Source organism: Stigmatopora argus, chromosome 2 (assembly GCF_051989625.1).
Source record: "Stigmatopora argus isolate UIUO_Sarg chromosome 2, RoL_Sarg_1.0, whole genome shotgun sequence".
NCBI lineage: Eukaryota > Metazoa > Chordata > Actinopteri > Syngnathiformes > Syngnathidae > Stigmatopora > Stigmatopora argus.
In genome coordinates this window covers 24,057,501-24,075,992 of record NC_135388.1, presented here as the reverse complement: position 1 = coordinate 24,075,992, position 18,492 = coordinate 24,057,501, and the positions used below count along the sequence as shown (strand labels likewise).

At 40.5% G+C, this 18,492-nt stretch overlaps 1 long non-coding RNA gene across 2 annotated transcripts in view; it reads right to left on the bottom strand.

Annotated features, from left to right (window-relative positions):
• Nucleotides 1-1,012: 1,012 nt before the first annotated feature.
• The window catches only part of LOC144088924 (uncharacterized), a 19,689-nt gene continuing 2,209 nt past the window's right edge, over nucleotides 1,013-18,492 (bottom strand). The window contains exon 3 of one of the 2 annotated variants that reach the window (XR_013304966.1): nucleotides 1,013-2,708. This is a non-coding gene — a long non-coding RNA (uncharacterized LOC144088924). The other variant, XR_013304962.1, reaches the window with a different exon arrangement.

Sequence of the window (18,492 nt, the reverse complement as noted above, 5' to 3'; positions counted from 1 at the left end):
GCTGCCCATAAGAACATCAGGGGCACTGGCTCGCAACAGCATCCCCGGTATTAAGTCTATCATAGGCGCCGATCGAGGGGATGCGAACACAGATGCTACAAGCTAAAAGGAGCCGCTAGCCAGCGCCCCCGAAGCTCCCATGAGAAGCGGTGCGATCGCTGATAAAAGAATGCTGCTCGTTGGCAAGTGGTCGTGCGTTATCCGATTGCGAGGACATTTGTGTGCATCATTTTCGGAATATTTTGAAGGGAATAGTACGACAGCAAACAGCCCATCGATAGCGAACGTGAGGGTGGAGTGTTTGTTCTGTTTACGTGTGCGTTGTGTGGAAGAAAAAAAAACTGGTTCCATCAGTCCAAAGCAGGGAGAGTCCAACATGTAACAAAAGTCCACACTTAAAAGCAACAATATTCTAAAGCTATTATGTGAGGATAAAAGGAAGGCACCTGTGCAGAATATATTTCAAAAAACAAAACAAAAATATATATATAGTGATTTTTTTTAAACACTAAGAAAAATTAGCCACAAGTCAGACATTATTTCATAATCTTCCATTTGAACATCATCAAAACGACAATGTGGCGGAGGGCATAGGATGGGAGGATTACACATAGTAAATAATTGGGTAGTAGGCTCATCGGGTTTATGACACTAGAAATAAATCTCCTAATCATAGCTTATGCACGTGGGACAATACAACAACTAAGAAGTGAGGATAAGGAGAATGGGGTAATAAGAGAAGTCAATACAGAAGCTACAAAAAAATTCCACTTACCAAAAACACTAGCAAACCAGTCAAAAATCGCAGATTCAACACCTGATTGTCTTTTTAATTGTGTAGCCAAATCTTTAAGGGCTTTTTAAAACATCAATCACTTTACCATCAGGATCTCTGTTATTGGAAATGAAGGTACTACAACATTGATTAGTATAAATTGAACATCGCATTCCTCAGACTCGCTGTTGGGTCTGTAAACAGCTTCAGGAACAGGCACGGAAAGAGTGAGACCAATTTAAAGGAAATGAGTTTATTACCAGACTGCAGGATGGGGAGAGAGCTCAAACAGCGTCAATGCACAGTCTGTTGTCCTTGCAACACTTTCCGAACGAACAATGGGTTGGTCTTACATATATTTGGACAACAGAGCACAGTCTCTATGACAATGACCAAACTTGCAGGGCAAAGTCTGATTAATCAGTGTCAGACAGTTAAGTATTTGTGCTGACATGTCAACCATTCACAGGGCAAAGTTTGTATGACGACGATCCAAACAAAGTCTCTATGACAACAATGTTTTTATACTTACAAAAACTGATACAATATGAACAAGCAATTGCAAAGTGACTTTGTCATCTTATCTTACACTCGCTCCATTTTGCAAGATTGTTAAAAAGCAATGTTAATATTGTATAAATGAGTACCGTAATTTCACACCTAGAGGGCACACTTAAAAGTCTAAAAATTTCTCTAAAATGGTCGATGCGCCCAATCGGTCGGTGCGTTTTGTCTGTGCATTAAACTCAATTTTCGTATGGCCCTGGCCGCTTGAGTGACTGGTTTTATTTCTTGCCAGCACGCTACTTATTGGGATCAACCCAGCGGACGTTCACCCTAAAAATAGCCTCCCCGGGCATTCCAAGCATTAAGGTAAATCCATTTAAAACATCCCAGGGGAGTGGCAAGGCATTTGACTTCCGTGTGCTCGCAGCGCTTTTAACCCTCAAAAACACTCAGTACTTAAAGAAACAACATATCAGAGCTATACAGAGGAAATGCCTGGCGTGAATGACAACACAATGCGGGTGTGAACGCTTGTAAAATGGACTGAAGCCATGAATCGAACACAATCTAACAGCTTTGCTAACAGTTTGCTAACGTGTGGCCAACATTGTAGTTCAGGCAGGCAGCATCGCACGAGACGCTGACGTTTTAGAATAAATTGTCGATGCCGATATGACAGCGAGGAGAATCAAAGGCTTGGGAGTGATACATGTCGCGAGTTACAATGGATTGTGGATGACTGGGCTCAAGTGTCGGCCAGCACTGTTCGAGCTTTCGCCAAAGCTGGAATCAAACTCCCGAATACACAACTCTGACTGTCAGTGGAGCCTAGCATGTTAAATGCTGAATTCTTTATATCAGAGTGTACATTTTACCAAAATAAAGCATTATCAAACTTAATTTTGCTTTTGCTGTCTTTAAAAAAAACACACTAGTGCCTAGCCTAACATACGCTAGTGCCTAGCCTAACATACGCTAGCAGCTAGCATAACATACACTACCAGATAGTATAACATACGCTAGCAACTAGCATAACATACGCTAGCCTAGTGTCATGCTAGCGCCTTTTCGGACGAGGTGTCCAATGTATTGACAAAAAACAGAAAATAGAACCGCAAATGAGACTGCACCCTATCACACGGTGCGTTTTATAGGTGTGAAAATACGGTACTTCGTTGCAAGCAAACATAATAATATGAAACTAAGTTTAATAGTAAAGCAAAGCATATTCTTCATATGTTTACTTCCCAAATTCCAAAGACATGAATGGTAGGCTGATTGGACACTCTAAATTGCCCCTAGGTATGAGTGTGAGCGTGAATAGTTGTTTGTCTCCTTGTGCCCTGCGATTGGCTGGGCACCAATTCAGGCTGTCTCCCGCTCTGGCCCGAAGTCAGCTGGGATAGGCTCCACGAGCCCCGCGACCCTGATGAGGATAAAGCAGTTAAGAAAATGAGATGAGATGACAGATGAGTATGAGATTGGCGAGAGAGCCCATCAGCATTACAGTTTTACTTGCCAGCCCGATATTTAGTAGCTTAACTGTCCAGTAGCATCTACTTAAGTTGTCATTAGGATCTTTATTGGTAGATTGCTGTCAGTTACTGCTGTGAATTCAGCTCCATACAAACATTCTGTTCTATGGGCACCAGGTGGGAGACCCTGAATTGTTGTCCACCCAATCGCAGATATTCTGATAGGTTCACCAATAGGCATTCCCAAATGCACGCACAAATAAAGAGAAAAGTGAGTGAAGTATGTTGATTGTTCACTTGCGTGTTCATCCAAATGGTCCAAGAGGTAAACAATGGAAACAGAGGCAGAAATGTGACAACAACTTGTCAAGTTTAATAAACATAGCATAGGTGACCGTCAATGCGATACAAACAATAGCTTCAATCTCATTGAGGGTCCCGATGGGAAGAAAAGGCACCCTTATGTATGGGAGGCTCAGGGTTATCTTAATGCTGACTCAACCCTGTAGATAGCTGGGGAGCAGCTGACGTTGTGGTTATTGGCAGTTTCGCTGATGATGATGCAAGCTGGGCTGAGTTCTGTACACCGAGTCTTGTCATGGTACTGAACTTTCTTATGTCTTCAAATACACCCTTCAACCTTCAGCAAATATAAAGAATTGGCCTTCTCTGTGGTGATCTCAATGCCGGTTTTTGCTAATACTTTGACATTGTGTGGGCCGTGTCTTTTCCCCTGCTTACGCTCTTTGCTAAACCAACCTATAATTACTGCAATTGCCCATACAAATTCCAAATTGCAAGAATTGTATCCACTTATCAAACAGCTTACTGGTGAGAACATTGATGTCCGTGACTATGATGAAAATGAAAGCGAATTGAACAAGATTGATTTTGTTCCTCCTTTGTCAGTTCTGACCTGGAAGTAAGGGGAATACGGGTAAAGAGCAGACTTGCACACCTCCCACCCCCCCGGGTGGAATTATATTTGTCATAAAAATGAAATATTAAAATATACCGTATACGTACTGAAGTACCGTGAAAGGACTTACCGTTCAGAATTCAGCACAGCTTGCGAGCGTGACTCATGGCAAAATAATCCTAATTGTTTGTAACTGCTAAGGGCGGCAACCCACCCACATATCCAACGGCTATATAAAGGTTGCGTCTTCCTAAACTTGGCACAGTCAATGCGATAGCAGCCATTGTTTGTATCCATTGACAGTCACTCAGTGCTGTATTTATTAAATTCGACAAGTTACTTTGTTCACATTTCTGCCTGTTTCCACTACTGATCTCTTGGACCATTGGACGAACACGCGAGTGAACATAAACTGTTTTCACTCTTCACTATAAAATCCATGGTGATCAAGAAATCCAAATTCATTCGATAATGTGCATCATGTTGTATATTAAAACCAGTTGTTTGAAATTAAATATACCCCACTCTAGCAGCTTTGTAGAGAAACTTTAACAATAAAATGTCCATCATCTACAATAAGAACTTTCTTAAGTAATATTTGTCCAATGGTTACACATAAATTAAAAAAAATGTAATTACATTTCTACCAATTATCCTCTTCAACATCAAAAAGATAAAAACAATTTACAGTGGATTTCCAATATCAATGATCAGATCAATTTAATCACGTGCCTAGAAATTAATTTGGAAAGTGTTTAAAAAAAAACCGAAGTCAGTTCTGGTAAAGTTCAAAAGAAAAAGAAAATACATCAAATGGAGATATCTTAAAACACTAATTAGAATTCTGAAAAAATTAAACCAAACAACATTTAACATAATAGTTTATAATGAGGGTGTCCCAGCGGCTGAGTGGTTAGCGCGTCGGCCTCACAGTGGGGGATAAGCTCCAGCACGCCCCGCGACCCTAGTGATAATAAAGCAGTTCAGAAAATGAGATGAGTTTATAATGACAGGTTTCCGAGTATTAACTTGAAAAGTGTGGCAAATATAGAAAAAGAAAACAATCCCCTTAATATTTATGGGTAATTGTTTTGTTAGAAACATCTACTCATTCATAAAACATTTGCAATACCCCATATAGTCGCATCTAATTGTAACAAGCCACTCATTAAACCTGAACAGAAAGCATTTCAAATATCCTTTTAATCCAAATGTCCAATCATTACCACTTTGTTCTATACCAGGGGTCTCAAACTTGCGGCCCGCGGGCCAACTGCGGCCCTCGGGACGATAATTTGCGGCCCCCGTCTTAATATGAAAGATTAATGTTCGTGCGGCCCGCAAAATTGATATGAATGACACTTGTGTTCGGAGCAATGTTCCCTCTAAGCTGCGCGCGTGCGCAATTGCGCACTACTCTCGTCTTCTCTGCGCAGTAGCAATCATATGGCACGCAGTAAAAAAAAATCGATTTTTTTTTTTTTTAAATTTTTTTTTTTTTTTTTACCCCTTTCCCCATGATGGCGCCGTTTAAGTGGCAGCCGGTGGCAGTAGCTCTGTCCACTCATGTTTTTCGTGTTTTACAGCATGTTTTACAAAATTAGAGGGAACATTGACATGCACCTGCTTGTGGCAGGTGTGATACTGGTGTGCCCATAGCGAGCAATGATGATGTCGTGACCGGATGATTCGCCTAAAGACGTTTTGCCGACGGACGTTTGACAGACGGACAGGTCGTACTAGTATTTGTTAGTTTAATGATTAAATACAAATACTAGTATTTGTATTTAATCATTAAACACAAATACTAGTATTTGTATTTAATCATTAAACGCTGTTTTCAGCTGGATTTGACCGAATTTGAGAGCATTTTGAGCCGTTTGGCGAATGGACGTCTATAGACGTTTTTTTGCCTCCATCGCGATATCATCCAGTATTTGTAGTTAATCATTAGATGCTGTTTTAGGATGGATTTGACCCGATTGCTGTCATTTTACGGCTCGGTTCTGCTACATCTGCCTGCCCAAGAGTGCTTATTCCCGGACTGCCATGCCCGCCCAAGAGTGCTTATTCCCGGGCTGCCATTGATGGTAGACGAACATTGATTTTTACTATAATTTGGACAACACCGGCGGCGGGCCGGATTAAAAATCCTAACGGGCCGTATATGGCCCGCGGGCCGAGGTTGAAAAACTTGTACACACACGATCCGGCGGGGCGAGCGTTCGAATCCCGTTTCGGCGAAACCTCCGTTCGGCCGAATGGACGTTGGGTGGAACGTCCATTCGGTGACCTGCCCGTCTGTCAAACATCCGTCGGCGAAACGTCTTTAGGCGAATCATCCGAGTACCGATGATGTCGCTCACACTGGTACTCAGTGCGCTCCGGGAGGTTGTCTTTCTGCTCAGACCAACAAAAATTAGAGGGAACTTTGGTTCGGAGCTGAATGAACCAATCACGGTGAGGTATACGGCTCTGGAGGGCGGGACATCGGCCGGGCTGTCCAGTACCTCGCTCACTCACTCATTCATTCCTCCAATCAGCTGGGCGGAGGAGAAGCCGTGAGGCCGATCACTCCGCTCGGCGCGCACACTCCGCTGCTCTCAGCATAGAACTGAATGAGGCGCTATGATCCGTGATCCAGCCTGTGTCAGTGTCTGTAGCCATCTCCGCGATTGAAACGGAGAGTGAAAGTGCACATGCGCCACAAACCCGCGCGACTGAATGTGAAAGATCAACCCGAGACTCATTCCAAGTGGAAAAACATATTACAGAGCCCCAGAGATGTCTCTTTCAAAGCCTGCCGTGAAGAGAAAGGTCGGTGATGAGCACAGACAGTTTCAAGAAAAGTGGGGAGTGCAATATTTCTTTGTTGAACACAGGGGCACCCCGACGTGTCTCATTTACACTGAAAAAGTTGCGGTGCACAAGGAATACAATTTGAAACGTAATTGTACTACGAGACATGCTGAGGAGTACGAAAAATACCAGGGAGATGAGAGAGCCAACCAGGTTGCCAGTCTTAAAACACGTCTTCTGAGGCAACAGGATTTCTTCAAGAAGGCTACCAAAGACAGTAATGCAGCAGTCAAAGCTAGCTACGCCGTTTGTGAGTTGATTGATCCTGTGCTAAGTGATCCCAAATGGCTCATGGACTTGGCTTTTCTTGTTGATATCACACATGAGCTTAATGTACTGAACAAGAAGCTACAAGGCCAGGGGCAACTTGTCAGTGCTGCCTATGACAACGTGAGAGCATTCTGCACTAAACTTGTGTTATGGAAAGCCCAGCTCTCTCAGACAAACCTTTGCCATTTCCCAGCATGCAAGGCTCTCGTGGATGCAGGCACACCATTCAGTGGTGAGAAGTATGTTGAGGCCATTTCGAAGCTACAGGAGGAATTTGATCACATATTTGCAGACTTCAAGACACACAAAGCCACATTTCAAATTTTTGCGGACCCCTTGTCCTTTGATGTGCAAGATGCCCCTCCTGAGCTTCAAATGGAGCTCATTGACCTGCAGTGCAACTCTGCACTCAAATCCAAGTTCAGGGAGGTGAGTGGAGAAGCAGACAAGCTTGGGCAATTTTTGAGAGAGTTGACCCCCAGCTTCCCTGAACTTTCCCGAAGGTTCAAGCGGACCATGTGCCTTTTTGGGAGCACATACTTGTGTGAGAAGCTCTTCTCCACCTTGAACTTCAATAAGTCCAAGTACAGGTCCAGACTTACTGATGAGCATCTTCAAGCTCTACTGAGGGTCTCCACTGCTTCCTCCCTCAAGCCAAATGTGACTATGTGAGAAGAAGCGCTGCCAGGTCTGAAGTCAGTATTGAAGCATTTAACCAATCACATTTCAGCCATTATTTGTTGCCAGATAAGATCTGCCTCAAAGCCTTCACAATCAGTTCTTGCGGGCTCTGCTGCATTAAACTAGACTGTTGCTTTTAACCAATCAGATTTCGAGTTGGCAACCCCACAATGATTTTTCATAGGCGTTAGCATTTTGCTGGCTGGGACATGTCATTGCTTTCACAAACTATGATTGGCTAGTAGGCGGGCCAAAGCAGTACCCAGGCAGCCGAGATCGCAAACTCCACCCACTATGGCCGACAGAAGCAGAAGCAAAAACAAATTGATTCTGTTTGCTCACAAAGCTATTTTCCAGACGGACTTTTCCAGAAAAAAATGAAGAAATATTGGCCCATCATTAAGAAAGGGCGGTCAACTCCGAAGCTAGCAAGCCTGTTACAGCCGGGAAAATGGTGTGTGGGGCACTTTCAGCGCGCTAACTTAGCTCCACAAGCAAATAGTATATTGTTGTGTTGATGTAATGCTATTTTCAAAACGGACTATGCCGGAAATATGACAGGACAGGCTCGACTTTCATCATTAGCTTCGATGGCGATAGGAAAGAAGGAAGAAAGAAAGGAGGATGGATATTGTGTAAAAAGGATTTTTGGTGAGTAAAATTACAAATATGGCTATATTACTAAATAATATTTCAATTGTGGGCCAAGTTCTGATATCTGAAAAGCTCCAGTGTTTGTAATGCTGTTTTCGGCTGGATTTTACCCCATTTTCGGGCAATGTTTGCCCGTACGCCATTGACGTTCATCGCTGTCTTTTCCCGGGAAAATCACCCCCTGGCCTGGTTTTAATGTCAGAAAAGCTCCAGTATTTGTTTTTAATCATGAAATGCTGCTAGGAAGTGGAGTTTACCCCATTTTTGTGCATTAATTTATTGATTATTTTTATGTGTCGCAGCTGTAGCTGCAGTAGAGGTTTTAAAGCCATAAAATAGTTTTTGAGGGTTGGATTGATACGTTGAAGGCGCTACCAGAAAATGCACCGCCCGCCACTGATATATATATATATATATATATATATATATATATATATATATATATATATATATATATATATATATATATATATATATATATATTTATGTTTATGCTAAAAAATGATCAATTATTGGTCGCAGAACAAAAATTATTTCCAATAATTTTCCTCCGCCATTTTCTGTAGCATGCGAGAAATTTGCAAATGCATGCGCACAAAAAACACGCCTGCACGCACATTGCTCGCATTTCTACTTGCATTCAAGATCAAATGCTGTGTGCGCTGTGCACAGTGCACGTGTGCGCATACGCCAGTATTGTACGTGTGCACATGCCAGTATTGCATGTGCATGCGTAATCCGCGTGATCACAATGTGGCTAATTATTGGTCTGGACACTTAGACCTAGTTGATTGGCTCATGCATTTCCCCACGTTGACCGCATGCTTTGAACTGCGCTCCACTAATTGCGAACGTTATTCCGTACTCCACATTGACTCAACATGTCCAAGAAGAACAAAACGCTGGTGAGACTCCATTTTGGGATCGCAAGTTTGTCTCTCATATCGTATCATCCTTCCCCATAGTTTTCTATTTTTTCATATATAAATCTACAACCGCGAACCGACACAACGCAATTTTATTCTTGATTTTGGATGGGAGCTTCAGGGTTGTAGTCCCAGGGGTCATCAAAATTAAATTATTGGGGTTTAAATCTATTTTTCCCATTAAAAAAAAATTCTCACGCTAGGCGCAAATTTAATTTTCGCCCAATTATTGATATCAATTTTGATGAATTCTTTTCAGTGGCGTATCGAGGAATTTTGCATCCAGGAGCAACTTCTAGACTGTGCGCCACTTCAATGTCAGAACTCAATAATAAAGGCAGCCAAATGTGCTAAATTTCCTTGAAACTTAGCGAGTTACACACCGATTTTCTTTTGTAAAAGCAAAATATTAAAAACTGGATTCAGAAATATATTGCAATAATTTTCAATTCTTGATTTCTACGCGAAAAATCTATTAAATAAAAATCTATTTATTTTCTGTGGCCGAAATTAAAATGTATTTATTTTGCGAGACAAATATATTTCTGACCCAAAAAATAATATTTTCGAGGCCCTGGTTCTAAGGCCTAATCAAATACCACCTCAACCTATGTTCGCAATATATTGGCTCGGTAATTACAAATGTGTCCGCAAAAATAACACTGGATTCGCCAGAAAAAAATCTTTATACTTGATTGGTTCACCAATAGGCATTCCCAAATGCACGCACAAATAAAAGAAACACGAGACTCATCTGTGGTTTTCTTGCAAGAGAGAATCGAACTGACGCGCCTTCGTCCAAGTTCATTCTGGCATTAAACGCATCTTTTTCCTCTTTATTAGCTTCAAGGACCCTAGTTACAATGGACATCTCAGCTCTCAAGGGAGGGGTGTGAAAATAGGAGTGAGAAGTCAATAGAAGTTTTAGCTTTCAAAACAAATGAAGGTCATGTTGAGCCGAAGGTTCTTTTCAGCATTCCCTTAGTCCAAGATGATTCGACCTTCATTTGTTTGGTCTAACTAAGGAGCAAGCATTTACATGGTTGCAAGCAGATGTTCTAAAATGACTTTTCTAATGTTAATAAGCTAAGTAAAGCAAAGCGTTCTTCTGTGCGAGCAAATATATAATAATGTAAGACTAATAAGCTAAGTAAAGCAAAGCGTTCTTCATTGCAAGCAAATATAAAATAATGTAAGACTAATAACCCTAGCAATACTCATGTCATTTCTGTTGGTTTCTTTCCTCATTGTACTCAGATTGTTGATGTAACAACAACGCCTAATATTGATTCGTTATCAACAACCCTGCATGATGACAGTTTTCATTTGCGGCACTGAGATTTTTTCAAATTTATTCAGCACTCTGGCAAAAATGGGAAGGACAATGTGCTATCGCCACTTACATGATTGCAGTAACTATATATCACCGATCTGAAATAGATATTTTGCCCACAACTAGACAAAAGAGAAATATTCGTCAAAAATGTAATCTGAATGATCCCATCTATATGGATTCAATTGGAGTTCCATGTGGGGTACCAGATGAGTATGAATTGGTTTTAAATCCAGTCCTGGCAGGAATTGAAAGTTTTCCCATTTTTAGTGCATTTTTCCCTATTACTGGTAACAAAAATGTTGATAGGATTAATTACATTCACTACCAATTACAGCGTGTGCTGGTAATCTTACAACTGAGGCCATAGAAGGCTTATTTGAACAATTTAGCAGTACTTCTTTAACTGCCTTACAAAACCGATTGACCTTAGACATGTTGGTGGCTGAAAAAGGTGGTGTTTGTTCCATGTTTGTTGATGAATGTTGTACGTACTTTCATTCCTTACAACACAGCTCCGGATGGTAAAGTTACTGTTGCTTTGAAAGGACTTAAAGAATTGGCTACACAATTAAAAGAACGATCTGTTATTGATTCCAAAATTTATGATTGGTTTACAGGTGTTTTTGGTAAATTTAAAAAAATATAGTTTCCTTGCTAGTTTCTCTATTTCTTTATTCTTCTTGTTTTTACTTCTTAGTTGCTGTATTGTTCCATGTGTAAAAGTTATGATTAGGAAATTTGTTTTTAGTATTAACAACTCAAATGCTTCTGCTACTCAATTGCTGGCTATGTATGATCTTGCCATTCATTTTTCTTCCACCAGCTCTCCTTCTCATGGCTGTTTTGATGCTATTCTTATGGAAGATTGTGAAATACTGTCTGTGACCCATGGTTGATTTGCTGTGAATGTGGACTTCTCTTGCTGATGGACCTATACTGGGATCACAGACCGCTGGGAGAAGAGGAGGAGGAACTATGAGAAGAACTTCAATTTCGGGCTATCTAGTTGAAGAGGATTTGATTTTTATATTTTCTTTCTAGTTTTTTTGTTACCATAATGAAGTAGTGTGTACAGTATGTTTTTTTTCTTTCGTATGTATGTCAAAATTGTGAAATGTTTTTTTACCATACTGAAGGTTTTGATGTTAATTTTTACTTTATTTTATTGTTAATTTTATTACATCTGTGTAAACAGAGGGTTTGTCATATTTTAAAATATGGATTCCCGTTTGTGTCATATTCAAAAGATATTTTCCCGCCAGAATGTAGGATACTTCATGCTTACAGATCAAAGTGATTGCTTCTATCTGATCATTTAGGTTGAGCAGACTCTGCACAAGGATGTGTGACCACAGTACTATAGGATTCTAGTGTTTTTTTCAGTGTAAACAATTTTTCCAGTGTTCTGATAGTCATAAAACTTGTTCAAAGAGAAACAAAACATTGTAAAAGCTTTTCCTGGCCTGTCTAAATATCATGTTCCTTTAGTTGAAAGAAAGGTGTCATATCTTGAGAATCTTTTACCTCAACAAATGTTTAAGTTAACGCCCACTGAGAGAATTTAAATATTGGAGTCAGATAACACGAGGGTAACATTTTCCCAAATAAAATATTGAGAAGTGACCACAGACTGTTCTGTGTCTTGTCTGCATTCTATCCAAAAATCTATCAGAACAAATAAAAGAACACTAACAGGAAATACATGCAGTGAGGCCACAAATTTTGAGTTCCAAAGTGGCGAGGGATGAGATTTCTGAAGTCTCTCCATTAACAGTAGATGAGACTATCTCTCTGTATGTAAGCATAGAGTTAACGATTGTAAGATTGGATTGGATTGGATAACTTTATTCATCCCGTATGCGGGAAATTTCGTTGTCACAGTAGCAAGAAAGCGCTGAAAGCACTGAAAGTGAAAGCACAAAGAAGATTCAGGATTGATTTTAGACCATCTCAAATTAGTTACATTATCTCATCTAATCTCATTTTCTTAATCACTTTATCCTCATTAGGGTTGGAGGGGTGCTGGAGCCTATCCCAGCTGACTCCGGGCCAGAGGTGGGGGGGCACCCTGAATTGGTGGCCAGTGTTATATATATAGTAGTATATTCTCACCAACCTATAGCCCAATTGACATTATTCACAGTAATTATGTAGTCCTTTCTTTTATTATTCAAGTCTATTTGTTACACACCCCACGCTTATCTTGAAACACAGTCTACTCACTACTACACTCTAGAGGTCCATTGTCGGAATATTTTGAAGGAAATACAAACCCTCGATAGGTTGCATCTGAAAGTCAGGGTGGAGGCGGGGCAAATAGAGCCAACCCGGGAGAAGAAAGGTGTCAAAATTTAAAACAAAATTAGAATTAAGTTTAGTGTAAGGTTAGAGTAAACCTTTTTTTGAGTGTCTGTATCTCTCTCTCTCTTTCTGTCACTCTCTCTCCCCTCCACGAAATCTGTTTAATTTTAGTACTATTAAACATCATAACCACTAGTTATACTCCAAATCCAAGTTCATTTAAATTTGTTTATGTTATGTTACGAGCGCGTCTCCCCCTCTCTCTGTCTCTCTCCCCTCCGCGAAATCTGTCTAATTTTAGCAGTATTAAACACATTTTAGTAATATTAAACCACAAGTTATTTGTTACTTTTTTAATAGATGGCAAATTAGAAGAAATAAAAATGTTTTTCCAATCCAATATCCTGTTTTTGGAGTTTTTTCAGAGGGTTGGAACAAATTAATTTGTTTTTAGTTCATTTCTATGGGGAACGTTCGTTTGAGTTATTAGAAAATCGACATACGAGCTCAGTCCCGGAACGCATTAAGCTCGTATCTCGAGGTACCACTGTACTGAGAACTGACCTGGGATCCCATTTCTATTTCCCGTGTCTTCATCAAATATAACCTCCAGGACAAAAGAAGAACACGTGGTATTGTAAGTACAAGGTCGAAAAGAAATAAACGCCAATAATTTGGTGACCCCGACGTGATGCCCTGGAGGCCTAGGACGAGCAGCAAAGATCCTCTCTACAGACTCTTGGCGCGCCAAAATAAATAGGTAAGCAGATTTTAAATTCTGCATCCACATTTTAGAAGAGTCTGTGGAGAACGATCTATAAGTGCAGTCTTGGTTAATTAAGATTGATATTCATGGAATTGGTGTTTTTATATCTTTTGTTGGAAGCAGTGATGGGCCTTCAGTAGTGCTACATGTGAATCAATCCAGCCCTCCATAAGTATTTTATACCTATAAAACCTTTACTGCAGCTACAGCTGCGACACATAAAAAATAATCAATAATAACCTCAAAAATTGAAATATTATTAAGGAACATAGACACATTTTACTCACCAAAAATTGTGTCCTGTTGTATTTCTGGCATACATTTTTTATTCTATTTAGGGCTGAAAATGTTCGTTCGACAGAAGCAGTGGACACAGGGATGGTCAGTGCCAAACACACTAATGTGTAAAGCTGCCCCATGCTCTCGCTCAGATTTTTCTGCTGAAGGAAGTCAAGTAGATGAGTGGGAGATTTTCTGCAAAATCATCCATGGCATACAATACAACCACTTCTGTTCTTAGCCGAGGCAGATCGAAAAGTGCTCCATGGCTCTGCGTTAAACTGGAGAAGGCTGCATGTGTGAAAGTTTTCTGGTATTCCCGAAACTTCTGCGGGTCAAGGAGGGAGAAAAACATCAGTCTTTGCTGGTCTTGAAATCTTCTCCGCGTCTGGCAAATAATATTGTCCAGAATCCCGTCGTGGAGTTGGTGGTAGTGCACGCGAGAATCTTGCGCTTGACCTCTTGGTGCACCCGCACTTGCTTTCGGTGGCCTCATGGATTTCCTCATATCGGCTCCTCTCGCGTTCAACTGTGTCACAAAACTCCTTTACTCTTGCAAGACAAAACTGTACATCCAGTTTGTTGTTCTGTAGTATTGAAAAAAGCACGTCTGAATGCTCAAAAATGCCATTAAATGTGTGAAGCAAAAAACAAAATTCAAAATCATCCAGACGTGCTTTAAATCCATCAGCACAGCACACAGACTACTCGTTGTAGTCGTGATGATGCTCCAGGATGTGATAAAACAGTTCCTTTAGAGTAGCTCTCTTCTCAAATACTGTATTGACCACTCTGGATGTGTACTGCCAGGTTGGTGCCACACAAGGCAGACGCCGCTGGCAGATTACGTCCAGCAGCTGTGTGCGTCGAGGTGATCTCGAAAAAAAGTTTGCTGAGCAAAAAATATCTTGCATTCTTTAAGCTTTGAGGCCCCCTGAGTCAGTGCTAAATTGAGCCGATGTGCATAGCAGTGTATGAATAAATCTAACGGTGCTCTCTCCTTAACTTTAGCCTGCCATTTAATCCGGAAGACATGACCGCTGCACCGTCATAAGACTGTGCCACAACTTTACCCAGACATTCATTTTCCACCAAAATTTGAATGATAAGACCTGTAATGTCATCGACTCACTTCCCATTGGTAACATTTTCAAATCTGACGAACTGCTCCTTGACACCTTTGCCCATGACATAACGCAGAACCAGTGCGAGCTGTGCTGCATTACTCACGTCTGTCGTCTCATCCACCATTACAGAGAGAAACCGTACTTTTTAAAATTCCCCTTCTAATCTCTTCCTTCGTCACTTCAGCAGTGATCAGGTTGTTTTGTATTTGGCTGACGTGTCACTAACCACTTTATTAGTGGACATGTGGTAATGTAAATCCGTGTTTCTCTCAGTAATGAGAGAAAGAAGTTCCACATATATTCCTTTGTTTGGGGACGCTGTGCTTTCATCTTGTCCCCGAAATTAAAGTTCCTGCTTGCCCCCCCAAAAATGACAGTCTATCAAACTTTTTAAGATTTCCCTATTTTTCTTTAGCTTTTCTTTGTGGCACTCCGTTTCCCTGCACACTTGCTCGCTGAACTGTAACTCCACTCGGATTTCCCCAAATGTTTTTGAGAGCACCATAGCTTGTAAGTGTCCGGCAGTGCTTTGGTGTCTCGTTGCTGCTTTGGTTAAACAAGTCAAAATTGCAAATCCAGTGTTGCTCCAAACACCATGTCGATCGGTGGAAAATAACAAGCACTCCCAGCAATACAATTTGCAGTGTTCCTCGGAGCCCGTGAGCCAGGGACAACGCTCATAGTTAGCGAACTGAAAGTGGCGGACAAGCCCTTTTCCTGGTTGTAACAGGCTTGCTAGCTTTGGAGTTGACCGCCCTTTCTTAATGATGTCCATTTTTTTTCTGCAAAAGTCCGTCTGGAAAATTGCTTTGTCAGCAAATGTTCAACACAGTCCATTTGTTTTCCTCCGTCGGCCGTTGTGGGTGGAGTTTGCGAGCTCTGGCTCGATAACTCTGGCTTTGGCCCGCCTACTCTATCACTAGCCAATCATAGTTTGTGTAAGCGATGGCGTATCCCTCCGCCTGCGACAAGGCAATGACGTATCCCTAAGCCTGCGAGAAGGCCTGGTGTCACCAAATCAAATTCTGATTGGTTAAAGCAACAGTTTTATCGACGCTTGCTTTATGCAGCAGAGCCTGCAGAACTGATTGTGAGGCCTTAAGGCAGATTTCTGACCCTGGCAACAATAATAGCTGAAATGTGATTGGTTAAATGCTTCAATATGAAAACACACATGGAAGCAGTGCAACCAGGGGGATAGCAATCAAAGGAAGCTGACAGACAATTTGGAATTATTTGATAAGTATTCATGGACAAAATATAATTAACATCAGTCTGTGATTCAGATATTTCTTAGGCCAGCAGAGAAGGCCCTGATGGCACGCCACTGGTTGGAAGTTATTGAGCTCAGATTGAATAAAATTTGAAAATCAAGTAGCAGAAGTTGTTCCCTGCGTAGAGTTGCCAATCAAATAGCAGAAGTTGTTCCTTGCGTAAAGTTGCAAATTAAATAACAGAAGTCGTCCCTGCGTAAAGTTGCAAATTAAATAGCAAGGAAGAGTAGACTCCGTTTTTAATTGATTGTAAATAAATGAAGGATCCAAATACAATACTAACGATGTGTGATTGTTTGTCTTACATTTTGTGTATTAACAATACCATATTATTACCATTACCATATTAATAAGTACAATAAAATACTAGCAGTTGGAGAGGATACGGGAAAATACAAGACAATTATATGGGTGGAATAAATAAGTTAAGTGTAGGAAACAGAGAAGGGGGCAAAAGTAAATAATCTTTCGCCCTCTACCTCACAGATCTGATTTGAAAACTACAGTGATGGCCATACTGCCCAAAAAGAATAATACCAATATAGGAGATCAACTTGGCAGTTTTTCTACTCACTGGAAACAACACGAAGAATTGATCTTGCATTTAATGAGGCGACATACTACTAAAATTGCTGCAGACATTATAGAAATGCAGGAAATACAAATTAAACTACTCAAACTTCAACTGAGAGCCGCCCAGAGAGAGGATGAAGATGCTAAGAATCCAACCCCCATACAAATGCAAAATTAGAATCCCAAAAGCAAAGGAGCAGTGAGAGAGAGAGAGGGCAGAGGCAAGAGGGGCGCACACACGCAAGAGCGTCACACCTACAGCAGAGAAGGCTCACTATGTTACAAGTGTCAACAAGCGGAGGAGCGCATGGAATTCCAGTCGAGCAGACGAGAAAATAATTCCATTAAAAACTATGGTTCGCGGACCCTACGTGGTTTGTAGTTGCAATATGAGACCATTGACGATAAGCGCAGTTTTTACTTTCTTGAAATTAGCATTGTTGAAAATTTTAATCTCTTCAATTACTTGGTGATAAAAAAATGAGACAAATAGAAGAGAGATCAATTGAATTAAATACTTTGATTTAATAACAATGAAAAATTATTGATTGATGACTTTTGTCATGCAAGATTTGAGTTAAAAATCTAGAAAAAGTATATTACGATAATATTGGAAAGTAATGTGGAGAAGAATGTTACAAAGATGACTGGCCAACATGTTTGTGGCCATTCCAAACTGCCTTCTGAATCCAAAATAAAAAATAAAATAAAAAAGTAATAGCCTGCCGACATTAATTGGAAAATAATTAAATTGCTACATTAAAAATTATGTTAGAGTTGATAACATAAAAAAATGATGACTAAATGATTTAAAATATGGATAATTCAAGTCTAATTTGATATGGTTGTGGATGCCAAAAAGTCGTATGTTTAAAAACTGATATAATTATTTCAATCAGATAATTATGGTAAATATTTCCTAATCACAAGGTTTAGACTTGAAAAATTAAGGAAAGAAGAATTTTCAAGCCTATGTAAAGTTGAAAATATATTCAACTAATTTTCCAACTCACAAGATATAATATAGGAATAAATGGGACTTGATATTGGGAGACTTTGACAAAAACCCAAGAGTCTATTATCAAAATTTGTATGAATTAATATTAATATAGTAAGCACTAATAGATTTGAATGTAGGATTTATCTGGAGGAAAATGTGATAAAAAATTGTTTTAATGGAATCAGAGCATTGATTTTCACCCATCAACGCTCTCCCATGCAAATTGAATCTTTGATGATGCTTTAATGGAGGATTATGAAATAATGTCTCGTGGCTAATTTTGCTTAGTGTTTAAAAAAAAGAAGAAATAAAATTCCCCAGATTCCCCCAGGACCCCAGAGCTGTGAGGCCGACACGCTAACCACTCAAACACCGTGCTGCTTAGTTACATTATTTAATTATTTATGTATTTAAATAATCAATGCCGTGTCGGCCTCACAGCTCTGGGGTTCTGGGTTCAAATTCAGGTCACGTCCGCCTGTGTGGAGTTTGCATGTTCTCTGGGCCTGCATGGGTTTTCTCCGGGTACTCCGGTTTCCTCCCACATTCCAAAAACATGCATGGTAGGCTGATTGCACACTCGAAATTGCCCCTAGGTATGGGTGTGAGTGTGCTTGGTTGTCCGTCTCCTTGTGCCCTGCAATCGGCTGGCCACCGATGCAGGGTGTCCCCCGCCTCTGGCCTGGATTCAGCTGGGATAGGCTCCAGCACCCCCGAGACCTTAACCCTAGAATGGTAACCCTCTATTTCAGGGATTACCTTTCACGCTT